The sequence below is a fragment of the Arachis hypogaea genome, chromosome 20 (genome assembly GCF_003086295.3).
Source record: "Arachis hypogaea cultivar Tifrunner chromosome 20, arahy.Tifrunner.gnm2.J5K5, whole genome shotgun sequence".
NCBI classification, from domain to species: Eukaryota; Viridiplantae; Streptophyta; class Magnoliopsida; order Fabales; family Fabaceae; genus Arachis; species Arachis hypogaea.
This window is the reverse complement of record NC_092055.1, coordinates 36,716,543-36,736,724: the sequence shown is the minus strand read 5'-3', so window position 1 is coordinate 36,736,724 and position 20,182 is coordinate 36,716,543. Positions and strand designations below refer to the sequence as shown.

General features: G+C 37.7%; 2 non-coding genes and 1 pseudogene across 2 annotated transcripts; all 3 read left to right on the top strand.

The window, feature by feature from the left end:
- The first annotated feature begins 775 nt into the window (after positions 1 to 775).
- On the top strand, positions 776 to 883 carry LOC112787059 (small nucleolar RNA R71). The gene has a single exon (XR_003194495.1). It is a non-coding gene; the product is annotated as a small nucleolar RNA R71 (small nucleolar RNA).
- Positions 884 to 9,516: 8,633 nt separating this feature from the next.
- LOC112787550 (small nucleolar RNA R71) lies at positions 9,517 to 9,624 on the top strand. Its single transcript, XR_003194957.1, has one exon. It is a non-coding gene; the product is annotated as a small nucleolar RNA R71 (small nucleolar RNA).
- A 7,317-nt stretch (positions 9,625 to 16,941) lies between these two features.
- LOC112785773 (succinate--CoA ligase [ADP-forming] subunit beta, mitochondrial-like) lies at positions 16,942 to 19,955 on the top strand (annotated as a pseudogene).
- Positions 19,956 to 20,182: the final 227 nt, after the last annotated feature.

Sequence of the window (20,182 nt, the reverse complement as noted above, 5' to 3'; positions counted from 1 at the left end):
TGGATTCGGCCATGATGGTTATATCAATGGCCTTGCACTCTCCTTTTGGATTTTCTTCTGTATTGCTTGGGAGAGTACTAGGAGGGATTTCAGTGATCCTTTTACTCAGCTGGCCCACTTGTGCCTCCAAATTTCTAATGGATGACCTTGTTTCATTTATGAAACTCAGAGTGGCCTTAGATAGATCAGAGACTAAATTTGCTAAGCTAGATGGATTCTGCTCAGAATTCTCTGTCTGTTGCTGAGTGGATGATGGAAAAGGTTTACTACTATTAAACCTGTTTCTTCCACCATTATTAAAGCCTTGTTGAGGCTTTTGTTGATCCTTCCATGAGAAATTTGGGTGATTTCTCCATGAGGGATTATAGGTGTTTCCATAAGGTTCACCCATATAATTTATCACTACTATTGCAGGGTTCTCAGGATCATAAGATTCTTCTTCAGAAGATGCGTCTTGAGTACTGTTGGATGCAGCTTGCATTCCATTCAGATTTTGAGAAATCATATTGACTTACTGAGTCAATATTTTATTCTGAGCCAATATGGCATTCAGAGTATCAATTTCAAGAACTCCCTTCTTCTGAGGCGTCCCATTACTCACAGGATTCCTCTCAGAAGTGTACATAAACTGGTTGTTAGCAACCATGTCAATGAGTTCTTGAGCTTCTGCAGGCGTTTTCTTTAGGTGAATGGATCCACCTGCAGAAGTATCCAATGACATCTTAGCTAATTCAGACAGACCATCATAGAATATATCCAGGATGGTCCATTCTGAAAGCATGTCAGAAGGACACTTTTTGGTCAGTTCCTTGTATCTCTCCCAAGCTTCATAGAGAGATTCACATTTTTTCTGTCTGAAGGTTTGAACATCCACTCTAAGCTTACTCAGCTTTTGAGGAGGAAAGAACTTGTCTAAGAATGCCTTGACCAGCTTATCCCAAGAGTTCAGGCTATCCTTAGGTTGAGAGTCCAACCATATTCTAGCTCTATCTCTCACAGCAAAAGGGAAAAACATGAGCCTGTAGACTTCAGGATCTACTCCATTAGTCTTAACAGTATCACATATCTGCAAGAATTCAGTTAAGAACTGAAAAGGATCTTCAGATGGAAGTCCATGAAACTTACAGTTCTGCTGCATCAGAGAAACTAATTGAGGTTTCAGCTTAAAGTTGTTTGCTCCAATGGCAGGAATGGAGATGCTTCTTCCATGTATATTGGAATTAGGTGCAGTAAAGTCACCAAGCATCCTCCTTGCATTATTATTATTTTCGGCTGCCATCTCTTCTTCCTGTTCGAAAATTCCTGTAAGGTTGTCTCTGGATTGTTGTATTTTAGCTTCTCTTAGTTTCCTTTTCAGAGTCCTTTCAGGTTCTGGATCTGCTTCAACAAGAATGTTCTTGTCCTTGCTCCTGCTCATATGACAAAGAAGGGAATAACAAAGAAAATATGAAATCCTCTATGTCATAGTATAGAGATTCCTTTGTGTGAGTAGAAGAAGAAAAGAATGTAATGTACGGAAAGAGAAGGGAGGAGAATCCAAACACAAGGGTGAGGAGAGTAGAGATATGAGATGAAGAGAAGTGTTAGTAAGTAATTAAATAAATAGAAGAGGATGAGAGAGAAGAGAATTTTCGAAAATAATTTTTGAAAAAGAGTTGATGATTTTCGAAAATTAAGATAAAATTAAAATTAAAATTAAAATTTGAAACAATTAATTAATTAAGAGAATTTTTGAAAAAGAGGGAGGTATTTTCAAAAATTAGAGAAGGATAGTTAGTTAGGTAGTTTCGAAAGAGATAAGAAACAAACAAAAAGTTAGAAAAGATATTTTAAAATCAAATTTTTGAAAAAGATATGATTTTGAAAAAGATAAGATACAAAGATATTTTTGAAAAGATATGATTGAAATTAGTTTTGAAAAAGATTTGATTTTTAAAATCACAATTAATGACTTGATTCACAAGAAATCACAAGATATGATTCTAAAACTTAAAGTTTGAATCTTTCTTAACAAGTAAGTAACAAACTTGAAATTTTTGAATCAAAACATTAATTGTTGATGATATTTTCGAAAATATGATATAAAATTAAGAAAAAGATTTTTGAAAAATATTTTTAAAATTTTCGAAAATAAATAAGAAAAATGAAAAAGATATGATTTTTGAAAAAGATTTTGAAAAAGAAAAAATTTTTAAATTGAAAATTTGATTTGACTCATAAGAAACAACTAAATTTTTAAAAAGTTTTGAAAAAGTCAACTCAAATTTTCAAATTTATGAGAAGAAAAAGGGGAAGATATTTTTTTTTTGAATTTTTAATGATGAAAGAGAAAAATATTAAAAAGACTCAATGCATGAAAATTTTGGATCAAAACATGTGATGAATGCAAGAATACTTTGAATGTCAAGATGAACACCAAGAACACTTTGAATGTCAAGATGAACACCAAGAACATATTTTTGAAAAATTTTTTAATGCAAAGAAAACACCAATCTTGGAAATTTTTAATGCTTAGACAATATGAATGCATGAATGCATATGAAAAACACCATACAACACAAAATAATATAATATGAAGATCAATCAAGAAGGTTTATCAAGAACAACTTGAAGATCATGATGAATGCAATGCATGAATACAATTTTCGAAAAATGCAAGATGAGTATGCAATTGACACCAAACTTAAAAATTGACTCAAGAATCAAACAAGAAACACAAAATATTTTTGATTTTTATGATTTTATTAATTTTTTTTTTGGATTTTTGTATATTTTTTTTTCAAAAAATATATAGGAAAAAGAAAATAAGAAATTCAAAAATTTTTAATAAGAATTCCAGGAATCTTTCAATGTCAGCCTAAAGCTCCAATCCACGGGTTAGACATGGCTTAATAGCCAGCCAACTTTAGGATATAAATCAGACATTCAGCAGCTAAGTCATCAAATTAACTTGCCTCTATGCTGATGGTTTGGAAGCCTCAGTCCAAAAGAATTTGGATATGGCTTTACAGCCAGCCAGGCTTCAACATGCTTCATGAAACACTAGAATTCATTCTTAAAAATTTAGAATAATTTTCGAAAACAGATGAGAAATTTTTGAAAGATTTTTGAAAAATTTTTGAAGATAAAATAAAAACAAAATTACCTAATCTGAGCAACAAGATGGACCGTCAGTTGTCCAAACTCGAACAATCCCCGGCAACGGCACCAAAAACTTGGTATGCGATATTGTTACTCAGGTTGTAAAATTTGTTGTTTGTTCTCTCCCCGGCAACGGCGCCAAAAACTTGGTGCACGAAATTGTGATCCCTGGTAATGGCTCCAAAAACTTGGTGCTCTAATCTTAATTCATAATTTGTCACAACTTCGATACAACTAACCAGCAAGTGCACTGGGTCGTCCAAGTAATAAAACCTTACGTGAGTAAGGGTCGATCCCACGGAGATTGTTGGTATGACGCAAGCTATGGTCATCTTGTAAATCTCAGTCAGGCGGATATCAAATGGTTATGGAGTTTTCGAATAATAATAATAAATAAACAGAAAATAAAGATAGGAATACTTATGTAAATCATTGGTGAGAATTTCAGATAAGCGTATAGAGATGCTTTCATTCCTCTGAACCTCTGCTTTCCTGCTGTCTTCATCCAATCATTCCTACTCCTTTCCATGGCAAGCTTTATATAGGGCATCACCGTTGTCAATGGCTACATCCCATCCTCTCTGTGAAAAAGGTCCAAATGCTTTGTCACAGCACGGCTAATCATCTGAGGTTCTCGATCATACTGGAATAGGATTCATCCTCCTTTTGCGTCTGTCACTACGCCCAGCACTCGTGAGTTTGAAGTTCGTCACAGCCATCCCTTCCCAGATCCTACTCGAAATACCACAGACAAGGTTTAGACTTTTTGGATCTCAGGAATGGCCATCCATGGGTTCTAACTTATACCACGAAGATTCTAATTAAGGAATCCAAGAGATACTCATTCAATCTAAGGTAGAACGGGAGTGGTTGTCAGGCACGTGTTCATAGGGAATGATGATGACTGTCACGATCATCACATTCATGTTGAAGTGAAAATGGATATCTTAGAAGCGGAATAAGTTGAATTGAATAGAAAAACAATAGTACTTTGCATTAATCTTTGAGGAACAGCAGAGCTCCACACCTTAATCTCTGGTGTGTAGAAACTCTACCATTTGAAAATACATAAGTGATGAAGGTTCAGGCATGGCCAAATGGCCAGCCCCCAAACGTGATCAATATGATCCAAAGATGAACTAAAAATCATAATATGTCTAATACAATAGTAAAAAGTCATATTTATACTAAACTAGCTACTAGGGTTTACAGAAGTAAGTAATTGATGCATAAATCAACTTCTGGGGCCCACTTGGTGTGTGCTTGGGCTGAGCTTGAAGTTTACACGTGCAGAGGCTTCTTTTGGAGTTGAACGCCAAGTTGTAACGTGTTTTTGGCATTCAACTCTGGTTCGTGACGTGTTTCTGGCGTTTAACTCCAGACTGCAACATAGAACTGGCGTTCAACGCCCTTTTGCATCATCTAAACTCGGCCAAAGTATGGACTATTATATATTTCTGGAAAGACCTGGATGTCTACTTTCCAACGCAATTGGAAGCGTGCCATTTTGAGTTCTGTAGCTCCAGAAAATCCACTTTGAGTGCAGGGAGGTTAGAATCCAACAGCATCAGCAGTCCTTCTTCTACCTCTGAATCTGATTTTTGCTCAAGTCCTTCAATTTCAGCCAGAAAATACCTGAAATCACAGAAAAATACAAAAACTCATAGTAAAGTCCAGAAATGTGAATTTAACATAAAACTAATGAAAACATCCCTAAAAGTAACTAGATCATACTAAAAACATACTAAAAACAATGCCAAAAAGCGTATAAATTATCCACTCATCACACAGCTACTTTATGAGTCTTGGCCGTGGCCCTAAGCACTTTGTTTTTCAGTATTACCACCGGATACATAAATGCCACAGACACATAACTGGTTGAACCTTTTCAGATTGTGACTCAGCTTTGCTAGAGTCCCCAATTAGAGGTGTCCAATGTTCTTAAGCACACTCTTCTTTTTGCTTTGGACCTCGACTTTAACCGCTCAGTCTCAAGTTTTCACTTGCACCTTCACGTCACAAGCACATGGTTAGGGACAGCTTGGTTTAGCCGCTTAGGCCAGGATTTTATTCCTGTGGGCCCTCCTATCCACTGATGCTCAAAGCCTTGGATCCTTTTTATCACCCTTGCCTTTTGGTTTAAAGGGGTATTGGCTTTTTCTGCTTGCTTTTCTTTTTCTTTCTTTTTCTTTTCTCTCTCTCTTTTTTTTTGCATATATCCTTTTTTTTCTGCAAGCTTTTCACTACTTTTTCTTGCTTTAAGAATCAATTTTATGATTTTTCAGATCATCAGATAATATTTCTCCTTTTCCCATCATTCTTTCAAGAGCCAACAATTTTAACATTCATAAACAATCAAATTCAAAAATATGCACTGTTCAAGCATTCATTCAGAAAAACAATAGTATTGCCACCACATCAAAATAATTAAACTGTTTTAAAATTTGAAATCCATGCACTTCTTTTTCTTTTTCAATTAAAAACATTTTTCATTTAAGAAAGGTGATGGATTCATTTTCATAGCTTTAAGGCATAGACACTTAGACATTAATGATCATGTAATAAAGACACAAACATAGATAAACAAAAGCATAAAATTCGAAAAATAGAAAATAAAGAACAAGGAAATTAAAGAATGGGTCCACCTTAGTGATGGCGGCTTGTTCTTCCTCTTGAAGATCTTATGGAGTGCTTGAGCTCCTTAATGTCTCTTCCTTGCCTTTGTTGCTCCTCTCTCATGGTTCTTTGGTCTTCTCTAATTTCATGGAGGAGGATGGAATGCTCTTGGTGCTCCACCCTTAGTTGTCCCATATTGGAACTTAATTCTCCTAGGGAGGTGTTGATTTGCTCCCAATAGTTTTGTGGAGGAAAATGCATCCCTTGAGGCATCTCAGGGATTTCATGATGAGGAGTTTCCTCATGCTCTTGGTGAGGTTCTCTCACTTGCTCCATCCTTTTCTTAGTGATGGGCTTGTCCTCATCAATGAGGATGTCTTCCTCTATGTCAATTCCAGCCGAATTGCAGAGGTGACAAATGAGATGAGGGAAGGCTAACCTTGCCACAGTGGAGGACTTGTCCGCCACCTTGTAGAGTTCTTGGGATATAACCTCATGAACTTATACTTCCTCTCTAATCATGATGCTATGAATCATGATAGCCCGGTCTATAGTAACTTCAGATCAGTTGCTAGTAGGAATGATTGAGCGTTGGATGAACTCCAACCATCCCCTAGCCACGGGCTTGAGGTCATGCCTTCTTAGTTGAATCGGCTTCCCTCTAAAATCTCTCTTCTATTGAGTGCCCTCTTCACATATGTCCATGAGGACTTAGTCCAACCTTTGATCAAAGTTGACCCTTCTAGTGTATGGGTGTGCATCTCCTTGCATCATAGGCAAATTGAATGCCAACCTTACATTTTTCGGACCAAAGTCTAAGTATTTCCCTCGGACCATTGTAAGCCAATTCTTAGGGTCCGGGTTCACACTTTGATCATGGTTCTTGGTGATCCATGCATTGGCATAGAACTCTTGAACCATTAAGATTCTGACTTGTTGAATGGGGTTGGTGAGAACTTCCCAACCTCTTCTTCGAATCTCATGTCGGATCTCTGGATACTCATTCTTTTTGAGCTTAAAAGGGACCTCAGAAATCACCTTCTTCTTGGCCACAACTTCATAGAAGTGGTCTTGATGCACCCTTGAGAGAAATCTCTCCATCTCCCATGACTCAGAGGTGGAAGATTTTGCCTTCCCTGTCCTCTTTCTAGAGGTTTCTCCGGCCTTTGGTGCCATAAATGGTTATAGAAAAACAAAAAAGCTTTAGCTTTTACCACACCAAACTTAGAAGGTTGCTCGTCCTCGAGCAAAAGAAGAAAGAAGAGAGTATAAGAAGAAGAAATAGAGGAGATGGATGGGGCTTTGTATTTCGGCCAAGGGGGAGAAGTAGTGGTTAGGTTGTGTGAAAATGAAGGAGTGAAGATGGGTTTATATAGGAGTGGAGAGGGGGGTATGGTTCGGCCATTATAGGTGGGTTTGGGTCGGAAAGTGGTTTGAATTTGAATGGTGAGGTAGGTGGGGTTTTATGAATGATGGATGTGAGTGGTGAAGAGAATGGTGGGATTTGATAGGTGAGGGGTTTTTGGGGAAGAGGTATTGAGGTGATTGGTGAATGGGTGAAGAAGAGAGAGAGATGTGGGGTAGGTGGGGATCCTGTGGGGTCCACAAATCCTGAGGTGTCAAGGATTTCTCATCCCTGCACCATATGGCGTGTAAAATGCCCCTTGCTGCCAATCCTGGCATTAAACGCCAGGCTGCTGCCTATTTCTGGCATTTAACGCCAGCTTCTTGCCCATTCCTGGCGTTAAACGCCAGTCTGGTGCCCATTTCTGGCGTTAAACTCCCATAATGGTGCCAGACTGGGCGTTTAACGCCCATTCTGCTACCTTTACTGGCGTTTAAATGCCAGTAAGTTTCTCCTCCAGGGTGTTCTGTTTTTCATTCTATTTTTCCTTCTGTTTTTACTTTTTCAATTGTTTTTGTGACTTCACATGATCATCAACCTACAGAAAATATAAAATAACAAAAGAAAATAGAAATTTAACATAGATAAGTAAAGATTGGGTTGCCTCCCAACAAGCGCTTCTTTAATGTCAATAGCTTGACAGTGGCTCTCATGGAGCCTCACAGATGTTCAGAGCAATGTTGAAACCTTCCAACACTAAACTTAGAGTTTGAATGTGGGGGTTCAACACCAAACTTAAAGTTTGGTTGTAGCCTCCCAACACCAAACTTAGAGTTTGACTGTGGGGGCTCTGTTTGACTCTATATTGAGAGACGCTCTTCATGCTTCCTCTCCATGGTGACAGAAGGTTATCCTTGAGTTTTAAACACAAGGAAGTCTTCATTCACTTGAATGATCAATTCTCCTCTATCAACATCAATCACAGCTTTTGCTGTGGCTAGGAAGGGTCTGCCAAGGATGATGGATTCATCCATACACTTTCCAGTCTCTTGGATTATGAAGTCAGCAGGGATGTAGTGGCCTTCAACCTTTACCAAGACATCCTCTACAAGTCCATAAGCTTGTTTCTTTGAATTGTCTGCCATCTCCAGTGAGATTCTTACAGCTTGTACCTCAATGATCCCTAGCTTCTCCATTACAGAGAGAGGCATGAGGTTTATGCTTGACCCTAGGTCACATAGAGCCTTCTCAAAGGTCATGGTGCCTATGGTACAAGATATTGAGAACTTCCCAGGATCTTGTCTCTTCAGAGGTAATCTCTGCCTAGTCAAGTCATCTAGTTCTTTGATGAGCAATGGAGGTTCATCTTCCCAAGTCTCATTACCAAACAACTTGGCATTTAGCTTCATGATTGCTCCAAGGTACTTAGCAACTTGCTCTTCAGTAACATCTTCATCCTCTTTAGAGGAAGAATACTCATCAGAGCTCATGAATGACAGAAGTAAATTCAATGGAATCTCTATGGTCTCTGTGTGAACCTAAGATTCCCATGGTTCCTTTTTAGGGAACTCCATGGAGGTCAATGGACGTCCATTGAGGTCTTCCTCAATGGAGATCACTGCCTCTTTCTCCTCTCCAGGTTCGTCCATGTGAGACGTGTTTATGGCCTTACACTCTCTCTTTGGATTCTCTTCTGTATTGCTTGGGAGAGTACTGGGAGGGAGCTTAGTAATTTTCTTACTCAGCTGACCCACTTGTGCCTCCAAATTTCTAAATGAGGACCTTGTTTCAGTCATGAAACTTTGAGTGGTTTTGATTAGATCAGAGACAATGGTTGCTAAGTCTGAGTGGTTTTGCTTAGAATTCTCTGTCTGTTGCTGAGAAGACGATGAAAAAGGCTTGCTATTGCTAAACTTGTTTCTTCCATCATTGTTGTTGAAACCTTGTTGAGGTCTCTGTTGATCCTTCCATGAGAGATTTGGATGATTTCTCCATGAAGGATTATAGGTGTTTCCATAGGGTTCTCCTATGTAATTCACCTCTTCCATTGCTAGGTTCTCAGGATCATAAGCTTCTTCTTTAGAGGAAGCTTCCTTAGTACTGCCTTTTGCTGCTTGCATTTCAGACAGATTCTGAGAAATCATATTGATTTGTTGGGTCAATATTTTATTCTGAGCCAATATGGCATTCAGAGTATCAATCTCAAGAACTCCTTTCTTCTGAGCTATCCCATTATTCACAGGATTCCTTTCAGAAGTGTACATGAATTGGTTATTTGCAACCATTTCAATGAGTTCCTGAGCTTCTGCAGGCGTCTTCTTCAGATGAAGAGATCCTCCAGCAGAGCTATCCAATGACATTTTGGATAGTTCAGACAGACCATCATAGAAAATACCTATGATGCTCCATTCTGAAAGCATGTCAGAAGGACACCTTCTGATCAATTGCTTGTATCTTTCCCAAGCTTCATAGAGGGATTCACCTTCCTTCTGTCTGAAAGTTTGGACTTCCACTCTAAGTTTGCTCAATTTTTGAGGTGGAAAGAACTTTGCCAAGAAGGCATTAACTAGCTTTTCCCAAGAGTTCAGGCTTTCTTTGGGTTGTGAATCCAACCATGTCCTAGCTCTGTCTCTTACAGCAAAAGAAAAAAGCATAAGTCTGTAGACTTCAGGGTGAACCCCATTGGTCTTGACAGTGTCACAGATTTGCAAGAATTCAGCTAAGAACTGATGAGGATCTTCCAATGGAAGTCCATGAAACTTGCAATTCCGTTGCATTAGAGAAACTAATTGAGGCTTAAGCTCAAAGTTGTTTGCTTCAATGGCAGGGATTGAGATGCTTCTCCCATAGAAGTCGGGAGTAGGTGCAGTAAAGTCACCAAGCACCTTTCTTGCATTGTTGGCATTGTTGTTTTCGGCTGCCATGGTTTCTTCTTCCTTGAAGAGCTCTGTTAGGCCCTCTAAAGAGAATTGTTCTTTAGCTTCTCTTAGCTTTCTCTTCAAAGTCCTTTCAGGTTCAGGATCAGCTTGAACAAGTATGCCTTTATCTTTGTTCCTGCTCATATGAAAGAGAAGAGAACAAAAAAGTAGGGAATCCTCTATGTCACAGTATAGAGATTCCTTGAGGTGTCAGAGGAAAAGAAGAATAGAAGGAGGAGGTAGATAGAAGAGAATTCGAACATATAAAGAAGGAGGGAGTTCGAATTGTACCTTGAGGAGGAGTGTTAGTCCTTTAACTAGAAGGATGTGAGAAGAGGGGAAGAATTTTTGAAAATTAATTAAAAGATTTTGAAATAATTAAAAAGAAATTTGAAAATTTGATTGAGATTTTCGAAAATTAAGATTACGAAAGAAATTAAGTGATTTTTGAAAAGAGTTTGAAATTAGAAATTAAAAAGATATGATTGAGAAGTAATTTTGAAAAAGATGTGATTGAAAAGATATGATTGAGAAGATATGATTGAAAATCAATTTAGAAAAAGAAAGTTTTTAAAATTAAAGTTGATTACTTGACTAACAAGAAATTAAAAGATATGATTCTTAAAATTTAAAATTTGATCCTTTCTTAATAGGCAAGTAACAACTTGAAAATTTTGAAGTAAATCTTTAATTATAACAAGGATTTTCAAAAATTAAAAAAAATGGAAAGAAATTGATTTTGAAGAGATATGATTGAAAGGATATGATTTGAAAAAGATTTGATTTTGAAAAATTATGAAGATTTGAAAAAAAAATTGAATTAAAAACAAAATCTTCCCTCTAGTGTCCTTCTGGCATTAAACGCCCAGAATGGCATCTATTCTGGCGTTTAACGCCTAAAACTCTACCTTTTTGGGCGTTAAACGCCCAGCCAGGTACCCTGGCTGGCGTTTAAACGCCAGTTTGCCTTCTTCACTGGGTGTTTTGAACGCCCAGCTTTTTTTGTTTGATTCCTCTGCTGAATGTTCTGAATCTTCAATTCTCTGTATTATTGACTTGAAAAGACACAATTTTGAAAATATTTTTGAATTTTTGATGATGAGAAACAGTAAAAAATGCAACTAAGATCAAATAAACAATACATGCAGGACACCAAACTTAAAAATTTTCATATAAGAGACATTAACAAATTGATAATGCATATGAGAAATAACAAAACACACAAAACAAGAGAATTTAAAGATCAGAGCAATGAAATCATCAAGAACAACTTGAAGATCAATGAAGAATAATATGTATAAATTCGAAAAATGCAAGAAGAAGAAAGTCATGAAATTGACACCAAACTTAAAAATTGATACTAGACTCAAACAAGAAACATAAAATATTTTTTATTTTTATGGTTTTATAATTTTTTTTGTGATTTTTGAAACTTATATGGAAAAGAAAATAAAGAGAATCAAAACTTTTAATAAGAATTCCAGGAATCATGCAATGTTAGTCTAAAGCTTCAGTCTAAAAAGATTAGACATGTTTGGCCAAGCTTCAGCAGGACATTACATTCAGCAGCTATATTGATGAGAATCAATCAACTTTTGTGATGATAAGAACATCACCTTGAAACTCTAGAATTCATTCTTAAAAATTCTGAAAAGTAAAAAGAAAAGTACCTAATCTAAGCAACAAGATGAAACGTCAATTGTCCAAACTCGAACAATCCCCGACAATGGCGCCAAAAACTTGGTGCACGAAATTGTGATCATCAACAATGGTGCCAAAGACTTGGAGCTCTTAAACGTGAATCACACTTTGTCACAATTCCGCACAACTAACCAGCAAGTGCACTGGGTCGTCCAAGTAATACCTTACGTGAGTAAGGGTCGATCCCACGGAGACCGTCGGCTTGAAGCAAGCTATGGTCACCTTGTAAATCTCAGTCAGGCTAATTCAGATGGTGATGGAGAATTTATAATTAAAAAATAAATAAAACATAAAATAAAGATAGAGATACTTATGTAATTCTTCGGTTGGAATTTCAGATAAGCGTATGAAGATGCTTTGTTCCTCCTGAACATCTGCTTTTCTATTGCCTTCTTCCAATCATTCATACTCCTTTCCATGGCAAGCTTTATGTTGGGCATCACCGTTGTCAATGGCTACTTCCCGTCTTCTCAGTGAAAATGTTCCAAATGCGCTGTCACCGCACGGCTAATCATCTGTTGGTTCTCGATCATGTCGGAATAGGATCCATTGATCCTTTTGCGTCTGTCACACGCCCCACAATCGCGAGTTTGAAGCTCGTCACAGTCATCCCTTCCCAGATCCTACTCAGAATACCACAGACAAGGTTTAGACGTTCCGGATCTCAGGAATGGCCGCCAATAATTCTAGCCTATACCACGAAGGTTCCAATCTTAGATCAGAAACCCAAGAGATATGCATTCAAGCCATTGCTAGTAGAACAGAGGTATTTGTTAGGCACATGTTCATAGGTGAGAATGATGATGAGTGTCACGGATCATCACATTCATCAAGTTGAAGAACGAATGAATATCTTGGAAAAGAAGTAGGCGTGAATTGAATAGAAAAACAGTAGTACTTTGTATTAATTCATGAAGAACAGCAGAGCTCCACACCTTAATCTATGGTGTGTAGAAACTCCACCATTGAAAATACAAAAGTGATAATGGTGTAAGCATGGCTGAATGGCCAGCCTCCAAGGTCTAGGGACTAAACGTCCAAAGATGTGTGTCGAATACAATAGTAAAAGGTCCTATTTATAGAGAACTAGTAGCCTAGGGTTACAGAAATAAGTAATTAATGCAGAAATCTTTTTTCGGGCCCACTTGGTATGTGCTTAGGCTGAGCATTGAAGCTTCCATATGTAGAGACTTGGAGTTAAACGCCAGCTTTTGTGCCAGTTTGGGCGTTTAACTCCAGCTTTTGTGCCAGTTTTGGAGTTAAACGCCAAAATTCTTGAGCTGACTTGGAACGCCTGTTTGGGCCATCAAATCTTGGGCAAAGTATGGACTATTATATATTGCTGGAAAGCCCAGGATGTCTAATTTTCAACGCAATTAAGAGCGCGCCAATTGAGCTTCTGTAGCTCCAGAAAAGCCACTTTGAGTGTAGGGAGGTCAAAATCCAACAGCATCTACAGTCCTTTTTCAGCCTCTGAATCAGATTTTTGCTCAGGTCCCTCAATTTCAGCCAGAAAATACCTAAAATCACAAAAAAACACACAAATTCATACTAAAGTCCAGAAGAGTGATTTTTATTTAAAAACTAATAAAAATATAATAAAAAATAATTAAAATATACTAAAAACATACTAAAAACAATGCCAAAAAGCGTATAAATTATCCGCTTATCAATGACGTCCTGCTGCCTCACTCTAGCCTCACGGTCTACCCTATTCTCCCTTCGCCCATGTAGAATTTGTGCCAAAGAGGCTATTGCATCCCTGGCTACTGCAAAGTCATCCGCATCATCGGAAGCAAGTTTTGCGACAACACTCATTGCGCTACACAACGCGCCAAACCTTAGTAACCGAGTGTCGTGCCCCTCTGTCCCTGTTGGCGTCCATTCCTTGGCATATTTACACCACCGCATCAGTATCAAACCTGGTGGGATTTCGTCCAAACCCTCATACTTCATCATGCAAAATATGTGGCAGCAACGAATACCTTCACTGTTCCACATTTGACAATCACATTCAATCTTAGGCTCACTCAGATCCTATAGCACCTTGCGGACCTTACGACAGTTTGCCATATTTGAGAACTTGTAGACGGATGTCGTGCTTATGCTGTCTTTCCCCAAAAACAGTAAAATCCTAACCCCTTTGATTTGTTTTCTAACCTCCTTAAAGATTTTTCTGGTGTATATCTTTGAAGCAAACAGCTCTGTCTTATGAAGACCTGTCGTTAGTACGGGCGTGTAATACGACGAATAAAACTGGGCCGTCACCTCATTATTGCGGTAATCCTTCACCACCCTATCCAAGTTATGAAGCAATTCCAAAAGGCTGTTTGTCGATTTAAGGAACCCTTTGATGAATGCATTTATCCCCTCACATCTCGAAGTTGTCCTGTAGCCGGCACAAAAAGTTCCCCATAGATATTTCGTTGCCCAACTATGTCTTAATTCATAGGTGCTTTTGACCCAGCTATTGTTAATTAATCCTAGACTCTCCATGGCCGTCCTTCAATACTCCTTAAACTCCGTAACATCGAAGTTTGCGTAAACTGCCTTCTTGAACACCTTTCAAAATTCAGGTTCTTTCACTTGCAAGACACAATTTTTTTCCAAGTGCCACTCGCATAGGTGATGCCTAGCTGAAGGCACCACATCCACTGTTGCTACCCGCATGGCTTTATCCCCGTCAATGACCACGACAGAAGGCTTCTTGTTATCTATGACGTCGAGAATATTCAACAAAACCTACCTATATGTACGGACCTTCTCGTCCTCCAGTAATGCAAACCCAAAAATCACCGTTTGCTTGTGGTGATTTGATCAAGAGAAGACTACTAGAGGCTTCTTGTACTTGTTGGACCGGTATGTTGTATCAAATGCAAGCACGTCACCGAACAACTGATAATCTGCCATCATCTGCCCATCAGCCTAGAAGAGGCTACCAAGTCGATCCTCTACTGTTTTGGTGTATCTGGCGACCGTCATCATGTCAGCATTAGCCTTGCCTTCCAAATAACTTATCGTTGCTGCCATGTCTCCGTCGTTTATTTGAGCTATTCTTTGGCTGTGAACATAATTATATAGATTCCTTTTCGTAAATCAAAGCATCCCATATCCTCCTTACTGCCCGGCCATGTAAGCCATAATCTTCGGTGTGGCAATACCGAACTTCTTCAGACTATCAACTTGAGCCTTATCACTCTCACTCAAATTCCGATGACTAGGAAGAAGATGACTAAACATAGTTGCAATAAGAGGGTGGTTATGGCTGTCGTTGATCCTCCTGACTTTCCAAACCTGGACTTGCACATCAAAGTAAATTTTTAACTTTGCCATACAACCCGTGCGATTCTCCAATTTCTCCTCCCGTACTCTTTCTGTACGATTGTAGTGTTTCTCATGCCTTGTACCTTGCCAGTGACAAAAAATGTCTCGCGGTACCAAGACACCATTTATTCGAGCCAAGTCACCCTTCCTTACACCGAAACCCTTAGCCGGGCCAATTGTTTATAAGCTGCATAAGCCTCTTCCTCGGTATTAAACACTTTATCCAGAAAATCCTCTGCGAACCTAAACCCTGAAGCATCACCCTCACATGTCATCGGGTCTGCGCAAATGCCATTCCTGTGGACGTCGTCACCCTTTTCACCTGCCTCAAAGTCATTCCCAAATGAGGAGTTGTCATCGTCCCCACTCGAACTAGAAACACCAAAATACTCCTCTTCACTTAGCCGATCTGAGTCATCCTCTCCACCAATGAACTGAAAGCTCAAATCCATCTTCAAACTCATAGGACCTCAATCACCTGGAAGATATTCGTCGGTAACATGCTACAACCAAGGCGGATGTAAGTGAAGAAAATCGTACAATGGATTAAGAAGTTATCACAACCTAAGCATATGTAAATAGCTAAACCATACTTTAACAACAATAGATGGTCATCATCCATCCACTTGCAAATCGACCTAATGCAATGACTAGTCCCAGCCGAGAAAGATGCTGTAATAATCTCAACTTGAATACAGAGTCACAACCAGCAAATTTTTACATAATTAAACACATATCAAATCACTGTTGTTAACTGCAACTCCATATTTAACGCACATTGAATAACTAGTGAACTCATCAAGAAAGTTACAACAACAACAACAAACTTACATATAGTAGTATCCAATCTTGGAATAGTGTGTAGCGACCATGAATAAGCATCAATGTCTGAATGTTCCCTCAATACTTGCTCTCTTTCTACCTTCTCTTCCTGAATGAATGGTTTAGTTGAGCAATTCAGCAAAATTCCATAAGGTCAAAATAGTAAAGAACAATAACAATAACTGACTTAATTGACATTATAATAAGAACCAATATAGAAACGAATGGCAGCCATACTCTATCACAGTATTAGTATAGGAAATGTTTTCTTCCAAAAAGAGATAAGATAGATATTCCTACAATAGTGGTTTATTTATACGTCTACAGATTTAGGATAGATCAAGCATTTCCTCTTACAATATCTATTTTATTCATTATTGCCTTCAAAAAAATTTAAAACTAAGGGTTCCAGAAAAGAACCAAAGTCTTGCCATTTTTCATAATTTTATCAATAAAGTGTTGATTAGATAAAAATTTTAATTGTTTTATAGTATGCATTTAAATAAAGGATGAATACGAGGCCTGAAAGAGTTGACTTCCTTGTTCATCATAAACAATGAGTAAATTCCCTGCCTAGGTTCATTGATGTCATATTTGAGGCATGACTCACATGAAAACAAGTCTCACAAAGCATCTTCAAATGGTAAAATACCCTGCACCTGTTTTTCCAAGTTTACTAAAATATAAGAAGAAATATTTGACCTAAAAAAAATTCCAACCTTCGTTGAAAGCATTGAAACATTCCTAACATTTTCATTTCCAAACAGCACCTTTCAAGAGAAAGAAATGGTTCCAATGGGCAATGGCCAATGGCAATGATCAGTTACATAAAAAAAATAAACTTTTTCACACAGGCACCATTTTTTTACCCCCACATGCTTATAGCCATTACCTCCTACATTTTTCCTTAAATAATTTTTTCAAAAAAACCAGAAAATAAAATATGCCTACAAAATTGAATTACCACTCAAATCTATATGATTCATTTTCTCTCCCAATCACATAAGAGTTTCAAACTTCCAAATGAAATAATTGGCGAGCACATGATAAAAACTTCACTACTCACCGGAAAACATGGATAAGACGGCTAATGCTGCAAGGTTGAACCAGAGAAAATAGACCCTGTGGTTGAGTGACATAGAGCCCAAAGACAAGTGACAGAAATTGTATAGTGTGAGAAACTGTGCTTGCGTGTGTCTAATAAGAGAAGCTTGTGAATACAGTATAATCCAACAGAGCAAAAACAACCGATTTCATACCTCCCACTACAGGAAACACGAAAGATAGCAGTGATAAATTGCCTGCGGTTTTTCCATCAGCTGCAATTTGCTAAGATAGCTGCAATTGGCTTCCAATCTCTTCAATGTGACGCAGAATCGGATAGATTAGCGTCGAATCCATGAAGCACCGCCACTAACCCCAACTCTTTATCATATACTTGGTGGTTGTGTTACCTAATCAGATCAGATTACCCAAAATCAAGAAAAACAGGAACCTGCGAAAGGAGAGTGGAAGCACGCGAACCCCTGTTCTCTGCTCCACCGTATACCGCTGTGTCACCCTGGAGTCACGTGGCTGCCGACCCATCCTCCTCTTACCGCCGTTGACCGTTCTCCTCTACTCTACAGTGCGTGAAACCCCTAATCCCTATTCCACGGTGTGCGAAACCCACCCCTGTTCTCTGCTCCACGCGTCTGTGCCATCTTTGAGTCGCGTAGTTCCTCAGACATCCTCCTCTCACCGTCCTCGACTGTTCCCCTCTCCTCCACCCCTTACTCCCTCCTCTATCGTGCACGATTTGAGCTATCGCGACCTCTCCCCTAGTTCGTTCTTCCATCTAAATTTGTTTCCTATTTTCATCAAAATTTTCTATATCTTGTTAGTTCAACTTATGCTTTTAGGTTAGTTTGATTTAAATTTTGTCTATATCTTCTATTAATTCAGGATAATTGTTACTGTATAGAGTTAAAGGATTTGAAGGTACCACTATTGTGTTTTTGGGTTGGTCTGTTGGAATCAAAACATTAAGTTTGTATATAATTTTTTTTTCTTCTGTCTTCTATATGTTTGTGAATTGTGACATGGAGAGCCCATTGTGGCTTATGTTCTTAAGTTGTTTATTGTTGATTGAAAATAGGGTGCAGAGTTGATGAGCAAGTACGTAGTGAGTGTTTTGAGAGGCATAGTTGTTTCCTCTGTTGAAGAAGCAAGGAAGGCTATCAAGGATGTCTTTCCTAATGAAAGCGAGGTAATTTGATATAGTTATCAAATATTTTTTCTATATAGGAATTTCACTCTCTAATATGTTGAGATTTTCGATAGCGATGCTTTATAATTACTTCTTGTGGTTGCTTATAGATATTCTTGTTTTATCCAACAAATAAAAAGGAAGAAAGATAGGAAGGATATGAGTTGTGATAACCTTGATGCTTTCACATAAATTGAAAACTAAATGTTAATGTTTAGTTTCATAAATTGTCTGCATTTTTTCCTTTCAATATTAAACGAAAAGGATTTATTTGATCATTATCTACAATTTTTATTTGTGCAAATGTCTTCATTTTCAGTATGCATGTATATGCTAGCAATTTTCATCTTTTGACAATGATATTTATAGATGTAATACAGTGGCACTAGCCTTTTCAGATAATTAATACTTGTGGTGTCTAATTTTTTTAAATATTTTTTTAGCCAAAGTTGCATGGTTAGAACACATAGTTTCTTATACTGTATGTTTGTAGGATGAATAAAATGTTCATGTTGCCTTTTTAGCATATGATCTGGTAGTGTTTTCTATGGTTGGATTGGTCACCTGGACTTGCTTGTATTCATATGTGCTATTTGGTGCCTAGAAATTTGTTCTTATCATCTACGTATATACTTCTAGTTGATTCTATACATTTGTTGGACATTGCAATATATATATATATATATATCCCACCACCAATTACATAATTTGATGAGCACAATATACCCAATGAGAGTTGTTGTTTTGTTTGGAAATGATGTTCAAATTTTTTTATGCACAATCATATATGAAATGGATACACAGTCCTGCTCGATAGATTGATTTTTTGATATTTCTAATTGTCTGTTTTCTACAGATTTATTTGTGTAAAAAACTAGCACTTGTGAATGAGATGTACTTTTTTCTATAATCCTGGATCGTAAGTCTGCTAGTCCTGTAAGTATTCTGTACCGTTTGTGTAAATTTAATTTGCGTTATTTGCAAAGCGTTAAACCCTTGCAACTTCTTTATGGTATTTATGTAACTGAATTTCAATTCTTTTTCCTTTTATTAGTTTTACAGCTTGTCATTGCATGTAGTAAGGGAGGAACCAGTATTGAAGACCTTGCAGAGAAATTTCCAAGCATGATTATAAAGGTCTTATTCTTGACATTTCTCATTATTACTAAAATTTTTTGCGCTGCTAGTATATTTTCTTTGCATGATAGCCCGATGGGCTCCTTTTTTCTAGTAGGTACCAATTGATGTTTTTAAAGGAATTATTGATGAAGATGCTACAAAGGTGGTTGATGGCTTGGCTCCCAAAGGAGCTGATAGAAATAAATTTATTGAACAAGTGAAGAATTTGTATAATATTTTTCGCAAAACTGACTGCACTCTTTCGGAGTAAGCACATGGAATGTCTTATATTTGTTTTCAATATATTATTTTAAAAAGAATATGTACATTAATGACAATTTATTATCTTGAACATATCAATCCTTTTGTCAAGTCCTTTTTATGTAGTTTATTTCTCATCACTTATATGTATTATGTGTCTTTCTTCTTTCAACAAGTGGTCGCTGCAAAGGCAGATTTAAATTATATTTGGTTAGATGGAGAAATTGGTTGCATGGTGAATGGTGCAGGGTTAGCAATGGCCACAATGAATATAATTAAATTGCATGGGGGTACTCCTACCAATTTTCTAGATGTAGGTGGAAATGCCTCTGAAGGTCAGCTAATGTTAAAAAGAGACTCACATAAATTTGCGGCAGTTTCAAAACCGCCGCAAATCTTTCTTAAATCCACTGACCAAAATAGCGGCGGTTCTACAACTGCCGCAAAATCAATTATCTGATTTTGCTGCGGTTGTACCAGCGGTTCGTTATAACCGCCACAAAATCAAATTTCCACCCCCTAACTTGCAACGTTTGTGGAAAAGCTGGTATACTATTTTGTGGCGGTTAAAAGCCGTCGTAAATCCCTAAAAAAACCACTGCTATTCGGCGTGTCTCTTGTAGTATCCAACAACGACTGAACGCCAACAGCAACAACTTCCGATCACGCCGGCAGCGGAAGCATCTA